Here is a 17,764-nt window from a genome sequence, read left to right on the forward strand (position 1 = left end):
TTCAACTCCCTCTATCACTTCTTCTCGGTTCATGAGAATTAAGTCCAGTATGGCTGTCCCTCTAGTTCCATCCTCTACTTTTTGGACAACAAAGTTGTCAGCCAGGTTGGTCAGGAACCTATTCGATTTCTCACTTGACTTTACAGGTTAGTACCTGCACTGGAAGCAAACTCGTAACTAATACAATTTATGGAGCAGAGGTGTGAAATGTGCCATTCTACAGCCATTCAAATTCATAACTGCCCTCACTGCTGCAGTTGAAGCTTTCAGATACTCTTCAAAGGCAGTCCCATGTAGAGTGCATTGTAGTTGTCCATTTGGGAGGAGACTAAGGCATGATGACTGAGAGAAAGACCTCCCCTCTCTTTTTTAATGTTTAGCCTCTCTCCTGCACTTTTAATTTTCAAATACGTTTTCCTTCTGTATACATGTTTTTGTTTGTTTGTTTGTTTGTTTGTGATATTTAACTTCAAGGTTGAATTGCATTATATAGCAATGAATGAATCAGTTGAAAATAAAGAAAGATTCTTCCTGCATCATAGGGATCATAGAATGAACAGAATGGTGATGTGGTGAGATTATTTCAGTGAAGAATAACTAGATGATAACTTCATTGGAGTAAATTAAGTTATTTGAGAAAAAGAATAGGTTAAATACCGTACAACCACTGGTATTTTGATTTGATATTAAACTGCAGTTCTAGAACGTGAAAATGAAAGTGCCAAACTGCAAATTAGCTCTAAGCATATTTAGGGCTGTCTCTATGTGACTTTAATTAAGTGGCTATTACAGGTCGACCCTGACTTAATTTTGCAATTGTTCAAAATTAAAACAGCACTGATAAAAGTTACAGGTAGTCTTTGACTTATAACATGCTGGGAATAAAGATGGCAGGCACAAGTATCTGAAGGATGTTTTTCCTTTCAACAATAGCTTTATTAGACTGGCCACTTTTGAAAACAAAGGATTAGGCCAGAGCGAACTTGATAACTGAATTCAACAATTTTCATTTTGCTAGATCTTATAACTTTAGGATGATTAATAGGGAGTGAGAGGCAGAAACAGATGCTCAGAAATCTAGATCAGATAGTAAAATAATATCAAAAACCTCCAATGTATAGTTCCATTTAATTATATTTGTAAATTTTGCTGACCAGAAATTCCAGTCTTTTTTACACCAGTGTTTGGTTCTGCAGTTGAGGCAATTCAAATTACTCATGAAAGGTGGTAACTATTTTCTACATTTCTTGGAATTAAAAGATTATTTTTTCTTCCTGGAAGGGTTATCTTTTTTTCAAAAGAAACTGTAAGACTGCTATGCTTATACCAGTGGTGGCGAACCTTTTAGAGACCGAGTGCCCAGAGTGCAACCCAAAACCCATTTATGCATTGCCGGGTGCCGGGTGGATGTGGCCACCGGGTGGGCGTGGCCACCGAGTGGGCGTGGCCACTGAGCTGTTGGCTCATGCTCGCTTGCTAGCTGTCTGCAGCAAATGCTGCTTCCGCCAAAAGTTGCTCATTTTATAGCCTCTCGCCTATTCCCAGCAGAGAGCTGTGCATGCATGGAGAGGAGGAGGGAGCAGCTCAGCCCAGCAATGGCTCGCGTGCCACCAGAGACGGCTCCATGTGCCGCCTGTGGCACATGTGCCATAGGTTTGCCACCATGGGCTTATACAATGCGAAGCAAGACAATAAGTGATGTTATACAGTATTTTGAAGTTCTCTGCTACAATCTCATTTTGTTCATTAAATGCAATTTATTGTTGATATTTTTCCTCCCCTGTGGCATTTGATGTCTCATTTTGAATATTATTACATTTATCTGTTTGATTTATCTGATTTCGTTATATACCAAGTCTAAGTCCACTAAGTCTGCCTCCCTTCCAATGCATCTGGCTGCTTCCTTCCCCATCTTGTGTCAATGCTTTTATTCTGTTTGTGTTATGATTTTACTGAATATATTTATATTTGATTATTTTAATGTTTTTATGTTTTAAGCCACCCAGAGTCACTTTGAAATGAGATGGGTGGCAAATACATTTTATAACAAGCAAACAAACAAACCAATTGTCCTCTATGGGGCAGTTTTGCCAAAACCCAGAAATAAATCAAGGACTACCTATATCCTAAATGTTCAGACTGTGCATGTTACATTTCCATATGTGGAATAGAAAAATGCATGTACTCATATGGATCCTTGGATAACAAAGGTGGCCAACAAGTAGGTACTGGAGCTCATAACCCCAGATATGTTACTGGAAGGAAAAATCACAAAACTGGGTCTCACGGGGGAATTCACTGGAGAAAACAATTATGTGGGGAAGAGTTAGCAGTAAAGGAAACCAAGCCCCCAAAGAACATGATGGCTGGACACCATCAAAGTTGACACCAGCCAGAATATAGAAAAACTCAAAAAAGCAGTGCAAGATCGGAAGATGTGGAGAGACTCGGTCCATAGAATCGCCAAGAGTCAGACATGACTGAATGGATAACATCTTCATCATCATGATCACCTGAAGGCAGGACAAGAAGCAACGGATGGAAACTGCCCAAAGAGAGAAGCAACCTAGAACTAAAGAGAAAGTTTCTGACAGTTAGAACAATTAATCAGTGGAACAACCTGCCTCCAGAAGCTGTGAATGCTCCAACACTGGAAGTCTTTAAGAAGAGACTGGACAGCCATTTTCTGAAATGGCATAGGGTTTCCTGCCTGAGCAGGGGATTGGACTAGATGACCTCCAAGGTACCTTCCAACAACAACATCATCATCATCGTCGTCGTCGTCATCATCATCATCATCATCATCATCATTATTATTATTATTGATCATCGCACAGTCAGCCAGATGTTCAGACTGGATTTGGCATTTTTGTCTACCTATCGAGTCCTTACCAAGGACCTGGGATAGGCAGATGTGGATGTTTGATGGTATTATAGATATTGTCACAGGATGGAAGCAGTTCCTAGTAAGGCCGTAATGACAAATTTGTCAGTGCCAATGGTGTTCAAGTGGTGCTCTAGTTGTTTTGAGATTGCACCCAACGTGCCTATTACTATTGGTACTATCCTTGCTTGCCTTTGTCACAGTCTTTCTATTTCTATTTGTAGGTCTTTGTATTTTGTTATCTTCTCCAGTTCTTTCTTGTCTATTCTGCTGCCTCCAGGCACTGCCACGTCAACTATCCAGACTTTTTTGTATTATTATTATTATTATTATTATTATTATTATTATTATTATTATTATTATTATTATTATTATTATTATTATTATTATTATTATTATTATCATCATCATCATCATCATCATCATCATCATTATTATTATTATTATTATTATCATTATTATTATCATCATCATTATTATCATCATCATCATCCATATGGAAGATAAGAGATTTTTCTCTCCATTCTTTCCTCTCCATTAGTTTTTACTCTCCATTCCTTTGAAAAGACATTGTTTAATATAGCATTGCCGTATAAAAAAACTAAGCAACTTCTTTAAAAAAAAGAATGTGAAAACTATGCTAACTGAATGATGGAGGCACATTCTTGGATGCCAGGTGTCATAAATCTGAATTGTCTACTAGGTACCCAAAATAGTCCACACTCATGGAATTAGCATTTGTTTTTCTCAAGGGAAGAGGTTATTTTAAGTAAAGTGCTGAATATGTGTGAAATGTTTGCAGCCGGAGAAAAACTCTCCATTGCCACTTCTGCATATACCGCAAGATAACTTTAATGAAAACCACAAGCACCTACATATTCTAACGACCCTCAGAATACGCATGTAACTTCAAATGCAATATATTCCTAGTCAGGATGCCTACTAAATGTGAAAAGTATTAGAAATGGTCCAACATATCATAAACATAAAAGTTAAGGAAGACTGGCATAGTGGGAGAGAGAAAATGAATAAGTCTGCTACAGAAAATGACAGCTTTGGTTCATCATCTCTGTATTTTTAATAAGCAAACATTCAGACTTGAGATAATGTATTGTTTGGAGGGGGATTTGATGGATAGCAGCAGTCAGCACCATTGTAATCAGGATTATGAATCTTGAGGGTCCATGATGAATTTCCCATAATAACCCAGAGATAGATAACTTTTATTGTCATTTTTTACTGTGGGCACATTGGCACACATTAAAAATGAAATTTTGTTGCTTGCTCTCAAAAGTGTACACATACATAACACACATTTAAGCATGCTATATACAACATATGTACAAACCTAGACATTTACATATAAATAACATAGCAATATTAATCACTGTCCATCTCGAATACATAGCGGAAAGAGGAAGCATCATTACGTTGCAGCTATTCAAATTAATTAAAATTGCATCTTTAAGATGACTGTCAGTCTGCAGCATGCAATTGCTGCCTGAGGATACGGAGTGTCAGCTTTTGAGAAACTCAAAATCAAGAAACAGTCACAGCAGAGATTCTGGGAAAACACCGCTAGGATAAAATAACAGTCTTTAAAACCTGTCAGAGTGTTTCCTTGCCACATCTTATACCAAACAAAATTAAGGCAGGTTTTTTTAGTTTCTTTCTTATGCTTCCTTCTTTCCCATGAATGAGGGATCTTTTCCTAAACACTCCCTTTAATAGTGCTGTCATTCCTTATCTATCTATCTATCTATCTATCTATCTATCTATCTATCTATCTATCTATCTATCTATCTATCTATCTATCTATCTATCTATCTATCTATCTATTTTACAATCAAGGTAACTCTGGGCAGCTTACAATCTTTTTATACACATGCACACAGAGTCACACATGCTCAGCATCACAAGACACAATTGAAAGACCTGCACATGGATTATTAGAGAACAAACAAAAGCATACAATATCATCAAGAGAGTAAAAGAATAGAAATGGAAATGGGCTGGTCACATAGCAAGAAGAACTGATGGCAGATGGACCAAGGCAGTCAGAGAATGGCTCTCACTTGATAAAAAGCGTCCACAAAAGAGACCTAAAACAAGATGGATCGACGACATTAGCAAGTATTGCGGGCCCAATTGGCAAAAGAAAGCTCAGGCCCATATTGGTTGGAAACATGCGGAAGAGGCCTTCATCCTGCAGTGGATAGGCAAAGGCTAAAATTATGATTGATGCATGCTGTGTATATATTAAAAACATAAATAAATTAATACCTGCAAATGTTTGTGATCCAATTACAGATGGGGAGGGAGGGGGCAGGTTGGAGGGGAGGAGGGACCTGTTGTTACTCTATCAACCACCTCCGCTGTGATGCTCCCCCATTTGGGCCCCAAGCTAACTGGCAAAACCAGGTCTTTAGGCCCTAAGGAAAGGTCAGGAAAGTTGGGGCCGATCTCACATTGGAGGGCAAGATGTTCCAGGGGGCAGGTGCAATGGGAGCGAGCNCCAGCGGGCAGGACTGGCCTAGGGGTATTTTAAATTGGTTTTAGCCAAATTTTAGTAGTAGCGGCCGATTATATATTTATTTTTAATGATTTTTTAAAATTTCTATTGTATTGTATTAAATTGTTTTTAACTGGCTGTAAGCCGCCCTGAGTCCTACGGGAGAAGGGCGGGGTATAAATTTAATAAAATGAAAATGAAATGAAAATGAATGATAGAGAAGGCCTTTCTCCTGAACCCTGCTAGCTGGAATAATTTATATTTCTTTAAAGATACTTCTGGTATTAGATTTCTTTATTCATAGCTTAAAATTGTCCCTATTTTGCTCTCTTTGATAATATTTTGGAGCACTAGCTATGATTATGGAGAAGATTTCTGATAAATATTTTGAATATGCTTGCAAAGCACTATGTCTACTAAGAGACCAAGGACTGATATGGATATTGTTACCCTGATGAATTCTTATCATCTAGAATGTATAGATCTATAGAAGGATCCAGAAAATCAATTTGCATTTATTTATTGCAGCAAAAAGTACTCTGTAAATCAGATAATACCCATGTAAGCTTATTTTGCTCATTGGCACTACACCCAACATTTGGGTATAGAATCTCATTGTATAAGAATTTCATGAATTTCTTTTACAATTTGTTTCTACTTTATGTGTAGCTAGATGGACATACCAGTTTCTACTCTATTCTTTCCTACGAAAGTTTGGGGGCTTCAATACAATATCTTCTGCTTCTTTTAAATGTGGCTATTTCAGATTTCAAACTCTCACACACTCAGCTGCTAGATGAAAATTACAATTTTTCAAGGCTGAGCAGATAATAATAGACAAGGGAGGAAATGTACATTAACAGAGTCTCTTGGAAAGAAAGTTTGCCTAGGTGGTTTTGCTTTCAACGGGAACATGCAGAAAATAGTCAAAATCCAGTCCAAACTTCAGAGAGCCAAGATCAGTGTTTCACAAGGTGTAGTGCACCAGAACAGGGAATCAGACAGCTGCTTTCAACAGAGAAATATGGATCAAACCTGCCTTTTAAATAAGATTGCAACAATTGTTTTTAATTAAGAGGGTTACTCCTTTGCTCGGCATCTTTGTTCTGCTATCCATGTACTCACTGAGTCCTAGGCTTTAGGATGCCACTCTGACAAATACCAGTCATCATCTGACTATACTACTTGTTCTGATGGTGCCTGTGTTTGATCAGCCTCAGGTAATTCCTGACTTGGTATCCATTGGTTCAGTTGGAGCAGCTTCTTTAGAGTCTGAGTCTGAGCCCCAGGCTATAACAGAACGAGCATTTTCATTATACTCACAGGATTGCTTCTATCTGGATTCATTGAAGCTGATGAATGGCAGCTTGGGTAGTCAGTTGTCAGTATTCTCAACACTTGGTCAATCTATTTCCACCATCTGATATTTGTTAAGTCTGAGATGGTCACTATTTTACATTTTCTACAAACATCTTCATTTTCAGATTATTAAAAAATTGATATCAATAACGATGAAAAAACACATACTTTTTTATATCCTTCAATCTCATTGGCCTGGTCTTACAGCCATACAGAAAAGCTGGTTAATTCTGTTGCATGATATATTCAAACTACAGTACTATTCATATCTTTTTGTTTCCAGAAGGAGAAAAGGACATTGGACGCTCACTTCAAGCAAGATTTCATTTTTTTGTGTGCTACACCAGTTCTTCTCACTTCAATTCTGAGGTACATAAAATAATCACTTGTCCAGTTATTTAGTTTCCTATTTTTATTGTATCACTGGGTGAGTCAGGTGGAGCCAGATGATACTTGGTTTTAATGGGAATTATCCAGAGACCAATTTTATCAGTTTTAAATGTGATACGACTAATCATTTCTTGTAGATTTTCCTGACTGATGATTAGAATGGCCACACCATCAATAAATGTTAAATCCATAATCGTTGTGTAACCTTTCAATCCAACGATTTTCTCAAAATACAAACCAGGCCTATATTGATTAAAAGTGGTAAAACAATGGCACCCTGAAAAACACCAGATAAGATGGAGAAATCTTGAATTGAGTCTCTGTATGCTCTAATTGGACAGCTTGTAATCTGATAAAGGGCTTGGATGATTTGGTGCATTTTATGTGGTAGGAACCAGGAACATTGTCCAAATGCTGTCACTGTCCACACTATCAAATACTGCTTTGAAATCAACAAATGATATGTTTTCTTGAAGGAATTCAAAACACAATTCGAGTAGGTAACATTGCAAAGATTTGATTAGTGCATTTATGTCCAGTTTTAAATCCAGCTTGCTTTTCTTTAATTCTTTTATCCTTTTCAGACAGGAGTTACTTAAGAAATATTGTTTCCAGAATTTTTATATCCCATATTGAGCAGAGAAATATCTCCATGATTGCTACAAGAAGGGTTGTCTTTACTTAGGTGATTGAATGATTGAACTGTCATTTTCCATCCTTTTGAAGTTTCAATTTTCTACATTTTCCTACATAAAAACTAAAGGACTTGGAACCAAAGATACCAGAGGAGTCCTACATATAGCTGACCTTCGCTCATTTGCCTTTACGTTTCTATTAACGTTTTAGATTTTATCTAGTCTTGTTGAGCCTTCGTCTACATTGTATATTAGTTTTTTCTATTTGTGAATTGTAGTTAATACTACTAGCATCCAGACTTGCTGGAGCTGGACTGAAATTCCTTGAAATATTTCTTCCACTTTTCTCACTTGTCTTCTTTTATTTCATAGCATCGTTTCATTTGTGATAATGCTAGTAGGTGTTGTGTGTTTTCTTGCTGTTTCTTTCATGAACTGAAATAGATTTTTGGATCAAAATTTTCTCCATGTTTTAATTCTTCCACTTTTTAGTTGACATATAATTCCTGATATTGTCTAATTTTATTTTTAACTAAACCAGCCACATTTTTGTCCCTAGATTGGTCTTTGCTAGGTATAATAGGTTTCCTTTGATATATTTTTTTTAGCATTTACCTAGTTCTTGCTTGGTCTAGCTAATGTTTCTTGGTCTAGCTAATCACCTTGACTGCTATACTATACATAATATTTTTCACTTTAGACAAATAGGTCTCTAGAATTGCCCACTTATATTCAGATTATTTTCAGAATTCTTTTGAGAGGGATTTCTTTCTCATCATTATCTTCAGGTTGTTTAATTAATTGATTAAATCACTTAATACTGTAAGATCTATAATTAATTATATTTATTTTTAGTCTAGCATATGCTAAAGCATGGCAAGTGATAATACTTACTTCCCCAAAACTTTGACTGTCAGAAACAGAATTTCAAAAATTTCTAATCAGTACAGGGTCTATTTTTTTTAGCATCTTTATTGCTGAATTTTATGACTAAAATGAGTGTTTGCTAATACTAGATAAGATTTAATAGAAATACTGTAATCTCTACTTGCATTTTTGCATAGGATATATCTGCCCATTCTACTCTATATCTTTACAGTCATTGTAGCCATTTTGGGTACTGAACTGCCCAACTACTCAGTCATTTGCTATGATTTCCGCATCCAGTACTTGACTGAATAGAAGTACTCTGTTTCCTCATTAGAAGCACTGTTAATTGGCATATAGCTAGAGATGATAGAAAAATACATAATGTGGCTCTGCAAATGTAGCACAACTAGGTATACATTCAATGGTTTCTAACTTATGACTGTGTTGGCAAGCTGAGTTGATAAAGCCACACTAATTCACAGTAGGTAGATCTAGTTATACAGCTACTATAATACAAGCTAGAGCTTGAGTTCAGAGCTAGTATTTTAATTAAGATAATGCCTCTCTTTAATCAAAAGCTAGTTTGGAATAGTGGTTAAGGCACTAGGCTAGAAACAAGGAGACCGGGAGTTCTAGTCCTGCCTTGGATAAAAAGCCAGCTTGGTGATCTTGGGCCAGTTCCTCTCTCTCAGCCCTAGGAAGAAGGAAGCAATGGCAAACCACTTCTGAAATCTGCCCAAGAACATTTCAGGGAGTGGCCGAGGCAGTGGCCAGGAGTCAGCACCGACTCAGAAACATCTGAAAACTGACAAGGCAAAGAAACACTGTTTTGGAAGTGGGAGGCTAGCAGGGAGTGATTAAGGAGAATTTCTTAACTTTGAGGGAAGCAACAGCTGTGCCTACCCTGTAGGGAGGGCATTTCTGGCAATGGCATACAGGAAATACTATAGTATGGTTGTTCCATAAGCTATTCCGCAGAATCCACCATTGATCCACAAATGATATATAGAGGCAATCCTCAACTTAGAACCACAATTGATCCCAAAATTTCTGTCACTAAGCAAGACAGTTGTTAAGTGAATTTTGACCCATTTTACAACTTTTTGTAACTCACTAAGTCACAAGATAAGCTCACCAACATATAGGGTTGGTAGCAAGAATAAATTGCTCACTTAAATGGGAATGAATGAAAGGCAAACTTCATTGAAATTTGAAATAATTATTTGCATAAACCTCTTCCAATGTATGTTGATCTTCTGGAAATATTTTAGCGTGAACAGCTTGTATTCGTCTTGTAGTCCATTGGAAAGTTCAAGTTAGAACAAACTCAGTATTGTTTTCTGTTCAAGGATTAACTTCTGTACAAACTGTGTTGCACAGGGGACCTCATTAGTAAGGTTGAATTAGATAACCTCTAGGCTCCATTCCAGCTGCCATGATAACTAGGAAGAATTTTCATGTTTAATTTTGGGGAAAATCTTTGCTTAGTGATGGTCTGTTAATATATTGCCTTCCAGTTATGTAAATGAAGGTCACTGAGTACAGTGGACCCTCCCATGTTCTGAACTGGATAGCCTTTCTCCTCCTACTTCTCAGTAGAGCATTAGGACGAGAGCTAAGGGGACTATCTGTTCCCAGTTTAATAAAACTTTTTTTGGTTTTAGGACTTGAATAAGGAAACAAATTAGTTAATCATAGACTAAAAGAAGGCTGAAAAGAAGATACCTGTATGCCTAATGTCTGTATAATATGTTCATTTGACCTTTTTCAACTTCGAGTTCTCCAAGACAACTGCCTGTAGCAGTTGAAAATACCAAAAGTGAAAATGAATATAACTTTAAAAGTTATATTACAATAATTATGACAGTCATCATCCAATCTTTTACAATAAATAGCTAATTATGATATGTTAGGCAATAATATCTTGCTGAAAGGGCAGTAAAAATATGGTGGAAACATCAACATTATTGACAGCAGAATGTCTGAATAGCCTCCACTGAGAAGTATAGGTAGTCCTTGACTTACAACAGTTCATTCAGTGACTATTCAAAGTTACAACGTCACTGAAAAACAGTGACTTATGACCATTTTTATGACCATTGCAGCATCATCACGGTCATGTGACCAAAATGTGGATGCTTGGCAACAGGTTCATATTTAGGACGGTTGCGGTGTCCCCAAATCATGTGAAGATCTTTTGTGGATCTTCTGACAAGCAAAGTCAATGGGAAAACCAGATTCACTTAATAATCGGGTTATTAACTTAGCAACTGCAGTGATTCACTTAACAATGGTGGCAAGAAAAGTTGTAAAATGGGACAACTTGAATACTTTCCTACTGTTTATATTCCCTAAAAAAAACCCCAGTGAGATCTGATAACATTGGTGTGACTTTTTAAAATAGCCAGAGACAGCAATGGGAAGACAGTCTCAGATATGAATTGAAAGCAGCTGTCAGATAATTTTTTTATTCTCGGTTAGCTGTGCAGAGTCATATGCTTGAGATGGGCAGCCATGTGAATTGAATAAATAAAAAAATAAAAAAATTGCTGGAAGCCAGGAGCTGATCCAGGAAATCAGAATCAAATAATGAACAGGAATATATAGGGCCAAGAAGACCTAGTCCTAGATGATCTAGTGCTGGGGTGTCAAACTGCCGGCCCATGGGCCAGATGCGTCATGCCAAAACCGCCCCCACCCCATTGCCAGCAATGGAAAAAAGTCACAATACGTCGCAACACGTCACGTGACGTTGCGAGTTTGACACCCCTGATATAGTGGGTCTCTTTCAAAAGCTCTCTGGATTTTTAAAAATATCAAAAGCAGCTGCACAAGAGCCCAGTTTGTTTTTGATCCAATCAATAAAGAAGCATGAAAATTCAACCCACATTTGGGCTGTGAAAATCAGAAGGGCTAGGTCTATACAGGACAGAAGATTCTTAATTTTATCCTCATGGTGCCAACAGTATTTGAAAGATTGGTTCTGTATTTTTTTCATAATTCTGAAGTTGCATAATAGCTTCCTCCCCTTCCTGCTTCCCTTCCATGTGACTGGCCTTAAGGGCATTCGTTATCCTAATTAATTCACTTCTCCTACATGGCTCCAATCCAATCCAGTGTGACTGAGGGGTAGATTAAATGTTTGCTTTGTATGTACCTACTTTCCTTGTCTTTTCTTTCATTCCAGGCAAAGGAAGGAGAAAATGATTAAGGACATATCTCTCATTTTCTATGTATATAAAAATACAACATATTTATTTCAGGTACTAATGGGTGAAGACAAATGAAACCTATACCATTCTACTAATATAAAACTAATGATTAACTTAAGAAATCACCTTCATACATTATTATGAGAGAGTCTGCATAATGTACTATAGTGGTTAAGGTGCTGAACTAGAAGTGAGAAAATTCCATTAGGCATGGAAGGCCATTGAGTGAGTTTGGACCAGTAGTGTAGGAGAATGACAGTTTAGTACTGACCATTAATTGACTAGATTCTTGTGTACAGGTGTGAGCAATAAATCAGCTTAACTAGAAATTAATGTGTGGTTCTGATTCTATGCACCTCTCTTTCAAACTAAACCAGAAAGAAAAAAAAGACATATATCTATCAAGCCACAGTGGAAAAATGTGGTAGATTACCACATAATCTACAATGAAGAGGCCTTCATCCTGCATTAGATTGATTCAGGATCATCATCATCCAATATGTTGAATGAACTTAGATGTTTATTAATCGTAGAAAGGTATTCAACATAGCTTCTTTCCGCATGAATCTTTATCCTTGTACAATATGACCATGAGTGTCATTCTTAATGAGGACAGCTTTTAAAATCAATTTAATTCACATATAAAATATTCTGAGGGAAGAGAACAATTAATTTTTTTTCATCAGGAATTCACAGACAGGGTTGGCTTATAATCAAGCCCCACCATCTTTTTCCTCGGTCTTTTCAAGTTGAGGCAAGGAGGATGAGACAGAAGATTGTTCAATTGAAACAACCTTCAATAGGAGGGGGGGAAATCTTCATAGCAGTATTAATCAATCTTGGTCACTTCCAGGTGTGTAGTTTCCAATTCCCAGAATTCTCATCAATGGCTGTGCAGGTGGTAGCATGCTGAGATTTGAAGTCCACACACCTGGAAATAGCCAAGGTTGGAAATTTCTGCAATATGAAGATATTGGCCTCTCAGGAATGAAGGCAGTGAGTTGTGAAGCTACTGGCAGGCTGGCAGCCTTTGTTTTATATTCATTGCATATTAAAATCTTCCAAATGTAACCTAACATAGTTAGCCTATATAATGTGGCAGATTTGCACCTATGTCACTATTAGAATTGTACATGTACATCACAAATTTAAAAGGTTTGGAGACCTCACTTATACATTTTACAGTAAAGCTGCCTCATACAAAGCTATTCAGAATTTCAGCCCAAGAGGTGTATTTTTTTTTTATTTCTTATAGGCAAACAAGTAGTCTGTAGTGGTTTCCTTAAAAAATAAATGCTCAATATCAGAGACATATTAATTAATGTACATTCAAGATGTGTAATCCATGAAGAAGAAGAATGGCTGCAGGGAGAATTTTGTTAAGAATGAAGCAGCCGTGACTTTATTTTAATGAATTTCAGGTTGTAGGAGGGGGACATTTTTAGTTATTGTCAGAGATGAGGAAGAAGAAAGGGCAAAATAGCCAAATTGCCTAGATTGAAAATTAATTTAAGCCAATAGCAAGTACATGCTATCTGCATTTGAGTTTTAATTGATGCCAATCTAGCCTTGCCTTAAATGCCTGAGTATGGGACATACTGTGGCATCGGAAATGAGTCCCTTAAGAAACCTGACTGAACAACTTCTGGTAGCTTTGCATTCTTTTTAGCACATATATGGAAGCTGTCAGAGAAGTGAATTAGTACTTTAGCCTCAAACATTTTTAATCTACCTGGTATATAGTTTAATATTACAGGGCAGGCATTAGCTCAGTCTTAATTTCTGTAGTTCTTAAAAACTAAAGACCCAATCTGACATTTGAAAGTCAAGTGTTTTACTGTGTAGTAAGCAATCACAAGTTATAACAACCATCACAAGGAAGATATTTTTATGGAGACCAAAATGTTTGGGAAGGGAAGGTTAAGTTCTTTGTTTGTCTAGCCTGAATTAAAATGTCATGAACTTTGGCACTATCAAAATATGAAGAAGTTGTAGTTGAAATGGAGATGGCATCAGGCTTAGATATTTCAGCACAACTGAAGACAAAATCTGAAAGGTTCCATTGACAACTGGGTGCATGTGATTTGGGTGTGAGAGAAGAGAAATTTAAACTGGCACTCTAGATTCACTAGATTTTGCATGCACTGAAAAATACTAGTAATTTGATCAGGAAAGTCCTCAAATTTCTATGCTGATTCAAATATTCATGTTGTTTCAAAAAAAATGCCATTGGATACAGAATCAGATTTCATGTATTCTGTTCTAAGAAAGAATCCAGATGATTTAATCAAAAGTTGAGCCAAGTAGTTTATGGGTAGTTACGTTATTGCGAGCTGTAGCTACCTCAGAAAAACATTGTCTTCATATAACTGAAGGCAATGCCAGATAGAATCTGAAATTTGATTGTAACACTGCTAAAGAAATAATAAGACAATTGGTTCAAAGAATATATCCAGGGATGTTGTAGCCAGCTTGAAAACTCACTAGGGTAGAAAGGACAGTCACAGGAGAATAATATGTGGGACTGAGATATTCTGCAGTACTTACACTGGGTTTTTTTTTAAAAAACAAAACCCCAATAGTTGGCTAAATTAAAGGAACACATGTAGTACATATTAGATTGTGTGAAGATTATAGCGTATCAGATGCTGAGCAATTTTATATGCAAAATCAACAAGAAGAGCATATTATTCACAAAAAAAACTTTGAAGGTTCCTGTTATGTCCTTAGCTTGATTGATGGAGCAGGTGCAGGGAGCTGCACTGAGACCTTGGCAGACCACGTGGCCTGCTGAGCCAAACAGGCTGTCTCCGAGTTACTGAGCATGCGTTTGAGCGGGAAAATACATTGCATTCATTGGCTGACAACGCCCAGGGTGAATGTATATAAAGGGTGGAGCCATTTTGTAGAGAGTTCTGTTTAAGCCTAAATAAAGAAGTACCTGTTTGTTACTCTGCCTCGTTCAATGCCTACCAATGCGCGAAACAGAACAGTTCCAGTTTTTGCACATTAGAGCAGGGTCCCCAACTCCCGGTCCATGGACCAGCACTGAGCCGCGGCATGCCAGAAACCGGTCCGCACAAACAAGCAAAGCCCCATCCGCGGGATGTAGGCAGTACATGAAACCATGCCCCCTCCGGTCCGCGGAAAAACCTCTCTCCACAGAACCAATCCAAAAGTTTGGGGACTTTTGCATTAGAGTTTTCATCGTGAGGATCCTTCTTCATCTGAAAAAAAAAAATTTCCACTGGAAAAAATTGCACAGAAATGATAGTAGGAAAGTTTTAACTATGCTTGTTCATAGTTCTCATCAGATATCGACTACAGTCTATATATTCTTCAAATTATTTCCTTCTAATCCAGTACCAAAAATCTGACCCAAAGTTACTTCAGGTATTAATTGGAAGAAATTTAAAGTTTATTGGGCAAATGATGCCTTTTTCTCTTTCTCCCGCTTCTAATAAATGCTGAATTATTAATACAGTTCATAGTCTTTAATACAGTTCTAATAAACTATGAATTGTTGATACCTTTGGTTTGTGTGCTTCTCCTCCTTCTGCTCCAGCATAGGCACAAGGAATTTGGAAGTCCATCTATTTTTGATTGACCAACAATAGTTGTCATATGTGAAATTGGAAAACTTATTTCATCTCCATTCAGGGGGACATCTTCAGTGTGGTTTGAATTGTGCACAATTGTCCCTTTGAATGGAGACGAAACGTTTACAGCCAAATCGCCAAGCTCGGAGATCAAACCAACAGCCCAACTACCAACCCGAGCTACTGATATTGAAACACATCTCAATCTTGGGTAGTTTATGCATAGAAGACAACTATAGATTTGTATCATTTTTTTAAAAAAAGATTAGCCACAGTTTAAGACCTAAATCATGATTCATTAAAACAGAAATAAAGGAAACTGCTTCTTTTTTCTTTCTTTTTTTTTTGCAATTTCACATGACAAGGAAAGGGAAGGGAAATCAGGAAAGCTGAATGGCTCTTTTCCGTAACAGGAAACTATGCTATAGTTTAATATATATTTATCTTATATATAACCAGGGCTTTTTTTGTCATAGAATGCTTAGATCTGAGTTCCGGCACCTTTTTTGGATGGAACCTTGTAGGGTAGGCAAGGCGGGTTGTATAACGTATGTGAGTTCCGGCACCTTTTTTTTTATTATTACAAAAAAAGCACTGTATATAACTAGAAACTATATAGTCTTTTCATTTCAAGGCCATAATTGCGGTTATTTCACAGAAGCATTTTCTCTCCCCTTAAAACAAGCAGTTCAGGCAGATGTCAAAATAATTACTTATAGTTATTTATATCTATATAAATAGGGATATAAAGTGCAGCACAGGAAAACTGTCACTGAAAATAGGCTTTTTAAATCAAGGCTTGAACAAATTATTTACCTTTTATTCGGTGTAAAAGTCGTTCTTATATAAAAATTGAAATCCACACCTGCAAATTAGTTGCCTGGCTACCTCCTGCCTGGCTTCAATGTCCTCAGTTATCAGGATTGTCTTTGATGGCCACATATTCTAACATGTGACTGGATCTGAGTCTTAACTAGGGCCCTATTCCATGAGATTTTTTTAAAAAAATAGGATACCTTTGCTTTAAATCAGTGTTTCCTACTCTCAACAACTTTAAAACAGTGTGGACCTCAGCTCCCAGCATTTTCCAGCCCACATGTTTAAATTATTTGGTAGCTCCAGGGGTGTCAAACTGCCGGCCTGTGGGCCGGACGTGTCACGAGGAAACCGTGCCCACCCCATTGCCGGCAATGGAGAAAAAGTTCCTATACGTCACACGACGTTAGGTGACGTTGCAAGTTTGACATGTCTAATCCCTTCCCCAAAACCAAGCACATTAGATCAGGGGTATCAAACTGGCGGCCCGCAGGCTGGATGCATCATGCCCACCCCAGCTGCGCAAAGGCAAAAAACGCCACGATGCATCATGATACGCCAGATGACGCGATCGAGTTTGACATCCGTGCATTAGATTACCATAGCCAGAGTTTATTGACTTTACTGTCTTAGATCTCTGGGAGTTGTCGTCTCAATAACTCAGAAAAGGATCAGGCTGAGCAAAGCTGCTCTAATCCAGTGGTTCTCAACCTTTTTAATGCCGCGACCCCAACCGGTCGTAAGTCAAGGACTAAACCGGTCATAAGTCGAGGACTACCCAACCGGTCGTAAGTCGAGGACTTTCCCTGCCTGGGAGCACCGCGCATGCGTGGTTGTGCCCCCTGCGCTGGTCGAGGCATAGCTGGCAAGCGGCAGAGATGGAGCAGGCCGACCACCAGCTGGCCCAGCCCAAGGGAGGTAAGGCACCCGCCGGAAAAGGGGGAAAAATGGCGGACAAAAAAAATGGCAGACAAAAAAAATGGCGGACAGCCTTGCTTGGCGACCCCCGTGAAATGGTCGATCGACCCCAAATGGGGTCCCGACCCACAGGTTGAGAACCACTGCTCTAATCAATCTACTGCCTCCAGATGAAAAGAAAGGAAATATTTTTCAAAGCTGTTTCAACTAGGAGAAATGCAGGTACCATTCATTTGGTGTAGCCAAAAGAATTGAAAAGTCTGTCTTCTCCTGACTTTTTCTGTTTTATAAAATAGTAAAACAAAAAACACCTAGGAAAGTCTATGTAACTGAGCATCAGATGAACATCTCAAACAATATGCTTGATCCCATAATTCAAGAAATTTCCACTATTTTTTTTTTCTACATTCCTTCAACTCTGGCCTCACTGGTTGCTATGGCAAAGTTTGTGAGACTTCAATAAACATTCTCTCACCCAAAGTTCATTAGGTATATTTGTGTGGTTGAGAGTTAAGTTCAAAGAGCCAAAGTCCCCAAAATAAGTTCTAGGCAGTAAATGGAGTGAATCA

Source organism: Protobothrops mucrosquamatus, unplaced genomic scaffold (assembly GCF_001527695.2).
Source record: "Protobothrops mucrosquamatus isolate PMUCROS unplaced genomic scaffold, P.Mucros_1.0 scaffold2078, whole genome shotgun sequence".
NCBI classification, from domain to species: domain Eukaryota; kingdom Metazoa; phylum Chordata; class Lepidosauria; order Squamata; family Viperidae; genus Protobothrops; species Protobothrops mucrosquamatus.